Source organism: Lytechinus pictus, chromosome 14, assembly GCF_037042905.1.
Source record: "Lytechinus pictus isolate F3 Inbred chromosome 14, Lp3.0, whole genome shotgun sequence".
NCBI classification, from domain to species: Eukaryota; Metazoa; Echinodermata; class Echinoidea; order Temnopleuroida; family Toxopneustidae; genus Lytechinus; species Lytechinus pictus.
The window spans coordinates 9,439,791-9,445,216 of record NC_087258.1 but is presented as its reverse complement, the minus strand read 5'-3'; positions in this window follow the sequence as shown (position 1 = coordinate 9,445,216).

Below are 5,426 nucleotides of genomic sequence, written 5' to 3'. Positions count from 1 at the left end.
AATTGAGCATGAATGGAAATGAGGAGGGGGGGGGGGGTTCACTAACATCAATGCTTGTAAAGTGTGGATCCCCCTTGGAAATACAAAATAGTACATTGTCGACTTAATCAATAGGCCTATGCGTATACAGGAAAGGAAAAAGAAGCGAAAGGTGGAAATCAGACTGATCAGATGCAGGGCTAGTCAGACAAAGAGGTCTCCGCTATGAAGGATATATTGCGCATTTTATAGACAGAAGAAAAAGAAAAGAGAAGAGAGTTGCTTTCTTTCATTTTTACGTGCATGCGGTTCCCCAATTTCATTATCAAAATCACAGAAGTCCTATACTCATTAGGCATGTAGAAATATCATTTAAATTAAAAACAAAATCAAATCCAAATCAGTTGCAAGTATTAATTTTGTTCGTAATATGAATGTTCAGCTGAACCTGACGTAAGATCCCAAAGACTGAATTCGCCTGCTTCGGTAAAAACATTATTTTACTCTTTCTTGCTGATGCTATTGATAAGGCCTCTTTAATTTAAACATCAGTCGGTAATCTTTTATTGACATAGCCATGGTAGGACTGTGTTGAATTAAACACTTATTCTTAAAATCCACATTTCTAATTAAAAAAAAAAAAACGTCCAGCCCCCCCCCAAAAAAATCATGTAGAACGTAATTTACCTTTGAACAGGACAGTATTGGTTATTATTGCAAACTTCAATGATGTTCAATAAATAAGAGCGATTCCGTATAACATTCTTTTTACACATCATTTCCAATCCAAAATTTTCTCAATTTTTGCCACATCTTAGGAATTACTGTTACCATGGTAATGTAATACCATTAATTTTGCACCTTTTCATACGAACTAGAAACGAATGAAGATGAATCATTTTGATTTGAAACGGGCTCGGCCATCGTCCTGGAGAGCCATGTTTAAAGTGAAAGAGCGCCATCTTTCTTTCAATTCAATTCTTTTTTTTATTTCATTTCCATTCAAAACATAATACAAAGTAATATAAAGTAATACAAATCGAGTACAATTTTACAGAAGGGCATTCTTACTTCGTAAAAAAAAAAAAAAAACCCAGTATAATATAGAGCATAAATGGAAATGAGGGGGATCCACTAAAAAGCAAAGCTTGTAAAGTGTGGATCCCCCTTGGAAATGAAGAAAGTATAGTAGACTTATTCTGATATGCGTACATATATGTATTACATGAAAGAAAAGGAGAACAAAAGAAATCATACGGATGCAATTATAATTACTGAACTAATGCAAAGCTTTTCACACAAAGAGGTCTTCGTAGTAAAGGATGTGTTGCGCAAGACAGTGCTTAATCCAGTGCAATAATTATGACAAGTCCACCCCAACAAAAAGTTGATTTGATGTGAAAGATAAAAATCCAGCAAGCATAGCACTGAACATGTCATCAAAATCGGATGTAAAATAAGAAAGTTATGACATTTTAAAGTTTTCCTTAATTTCACAAAACAGTTTTATGCACATCCTGGTTGGTATGCAAAATAGGAGACCGATGACATCATCCATTCACTATTTCATTATGTGAAATATTTATGAAATATTCAAATTTTCTCCTCATTGTCAAGTGAAACAAGGATTAATTCCTCCCTGAACATGTGGAATTAGCATTGTTTTAACATTTTGTGGTTCACTTAAGTTGGTCCTTATTGTCTAATCTGTAAAAAATGAAATATTGTATAATTCAAACAATAAAAGAACAAAAGAAATAGTGAGTGAGGGACATCATACTGTCTCGTTTGCATGTCACTGAGTTGCATGTACATGTAACTTTTTTTGTGCAAAAAATAAGCGAAACTTTAAAATGTCATAACTTTCTTATTTCACATCCGATTTTGATGAAATTTTCAGCGTTATGTTTGTTTGATTTTTCTCCACTTATTCAAATCAACTTTTTTCGGGGTGGACTTGACCTTAATCATTGTCTCGAGGCTTTCTTTTCAGTCTAAAAAGAGTACATTCTTTAATATTTCTCTATGTTTTTTTGTGACCAGGCGAGGAGGGGGCGCATCTGTAAAGTGTGCTCATTATTTTGGAAACGTTCTTGAGAGACAATGACCTTTTTTATGTTTTTTTTTTTGCTCGTCAATTTTTTTTTGGACAAATACATAGCACCCCCTTCAAAATACCTGGATCAGCACTTGCAACCCCACCCTATTAATTGATATGAACTTTAGAGGTATATATTATGCATGGAAGTCCAAATTTTTTAATGGGCCAAAAAAAGAAAATGCTCGTGGAGTGTTGCTCAATAATTGGTTCCAAACAATTGACTGTGGATTGCTATAGTACCCAAGCATGTAGTGAAAAAAGTCGAAAATTACTTAAAGTTTTCCATGTTTGCAGATTCAAGTCTTCAAAGTACCCTATAGTTGCCCGTGCACATTTTGGTTTGGCCTTTGAGTTTTAAAGATCAACCCTTCCCTTTGTTGCTTTCTCTCTCCCCACGAATAAAAAAGAATGTTACCTAATTTTTAATAAATTTTGAAATTCTTTTATTTCATTTTACAAATAAACTATGGCACTGCGGCTGCCGAGGACGGAAAGTTTGGCCGAGGCATATTCACCGAAGAAAATAATGATTATGAAAATCAAGTGCACATAATAAGTTACCAAGAATACGTGTAGATTTCCATTATTATTTTGAACATATAGGGATAAAAGGGCATTGTCGATTCTAATTATGCCTTGCTCACGGGGTTCAAATGAATGGAAAGGTTTAGGAATTTATGATCATGGAACGAAACACTCAAAAGGTGTAGCTATTTTAATCCGAAAGGATCTTGACATTGATATTATTGATATATATGCCAAAGGTGATGGTAGGTCCATAGCACTAAGATTCATGAGTCATGATCTTGTTTATTTTTGCCTGAATGTATATGCTCCTGCTAAAAATACACAGGAGTCATTTTATGCGTCACTGTATAGTTGGGTGAACAGGTTAAAGAAACAGAATGATATTATGATTGCAGGAGGAGACTGGAATTGTGTGCAAGATAAAAAGTTAGATACAAGTGGAATATCATATTCATACTTACCTAAAAAATGGTTTGTTAAATTTCAAAACTGTAATAACTTAATAGATGTATGGAGAAAGAGCTTCCCAGAGAGGAGACAATTTACTTGGAGGCAGTTATAACTCAATATATTATATTCACGGCTTGATTATTGGCTAGTCTCCAAGGCATTTGTTCCGTATGTGCATTATCTCGATATTAAACCAGTATCAAAGTGCGATCATAATGATGTTACGATGAAACTTCAGGTGACAACAAAAAAGAGGGGAAAGGGTTTTTGGAAATTGAACAATTCCATACTTGATGATGAAATGTATAAAAAAGGCATAACAAATGTTATTAAAATATCAAAATGGAATATAACAATTTTGATAATCAGTTGAAGTGGGAGATGTGTAAAGTAAAAATAAAGGAGTTCAGCATTAAGTATGCTTCTGATGTGTCAAGGAAGAAGAGGGAACATATAATACACATTGAAAAAAAGGTATAATCAACTTTGTCAAAAACTAGATAAAGATCAACGTAGCGAAGATGTAGACGAAATTAGTCGTTTAAAACGTGAGATCAATAAATGGTATATATCAATGCAAAGGTGCGTATGTTCGCTCAAGAGCAAGGTGGCTTGAGTTTGGAGAGAAATCGTCTAAATATTTCTTCCAGCTTGAAAAAGCAAAAGACAAAAAGAAAGAAATAGACTGTATTGATATTAATGGAAAGATTATTAAGGAAGATGAGAAAATGTTGTCAAATATACATGAATTCTATACTAAACTGTATCAAAAAGATGATGTAAGATATGATTTTAAAGAATATAGGTAACTTAAAGTTATATGTTTTGAATGATGAAGAAGCAAATATATGCATGGGGGAAAGCTTACAGAAAATGAATGCTGGCTCGCACTAAAGTCAATGAATCTTAACAAGTCTCCTGGTAGTGACGGCCTAAGTGTTGAATTTTATAAATGTTTTTGGGAGGACTTGAAACAGATGGTAGTTGCCAGCCTGAATCAGGGATATGACAAAACACAATTGTCCTCAACGCAAAGTCAGGCCATCCTTACTCTTTTGTATAAAAAGGCAACAAAAAATTTCTAGATAACTGGCGGCCCATATCACTTCTTAATATAGACTACAAATTAGCAGCTCGTGTTTTGACTGTTAGATTGAAGAAAATTATTCATTGCATTGTATCTGAAGATCAGTTTGGTTTTATGAAAAACCGTTCTGCACCTGAATGCATTAGACTTGTACAGGATATAATTGACTTTTGTCAAAGTACTGAGACACCTGGTATCATCATGTCATTAGACTTTAAGAAAGCCTTTGACATCGTTAATCATAATTTCTTATTCACTTTACTAGAAGAACTTGGTTTTAAAAATTCGTTTATTAAATGGATTAAGACTTTGTATAATAACGCCAGTGGTAAAATAATAAATTATGGTTGGATATCTAAAAAGTTTTCGATTGATAGGGGTGTATAAGACAACGATGTCAATTGTCTGCCCTTTTGTTTATTATTTTGGCAGAAGTTTTAGCAGCAAAAGTTAAACAAAATTAAAAAATTAGAGGTATTCAAGTACCTAACCCTGCATCAGATTGTTTAGATTTCATAGATATTCGTATAGTTCAGTTTGCAGATCGATACTACAATTTTTGCCGATTCTGTCAACTCTGTTAAAGAAATAATGAGAGAAATAGAAAACTTTGGTAGAAATGCCGGTCCCAAAATTAATTGGTCAAAATCTAAGTTCATGAGATTAAATATCAATGTCCAAAACACTGAGGAATTAGAATTTACAGAAAATGCTATAAAATGTCTCGTGGTTTATGTTGGAAAATTTCATATAGAAGTTGCAAACTTAAATAGGGAAGATAAAGTGAAGAAAATAAAAAGTATTTTAGACTTATGGAAAGTGCGAAAAATAACTTTGTATGGGAAGGTGACTGTCATAAAGCATTTAGTCACTTCTCAATTAGTATATACAGCAACAGCAGTCCCAGTACCCTTGAAAAAAATTAAATTGGTAAATAGATAAATATACTATTTTTTATGGAATTCCAAAGCTGAAAAGGTCAAGCGAAATGTATGCTGTATATAATTCTGAAATAGAAGGAGGCCTTAGAATGGTCAATTTACTTTACAAATGTTTTTCTCTTCGTTTATCATGGATTCAAAAATATATCTCAGGTGAAAAAACACCATGGAAAATTTTATTCAATTGTTGGATCAGTAAAATTTCTGACATTCCTATGTGTTTGAGATTTAACTGCCAAAAATGATATAATAAGAATATGCAAAAGAAAACAATTACCTGTGTTTTACATTGACCTTTTTAGATCGTGGTCTGAAATAAAGTACATTCACATGTTTAATG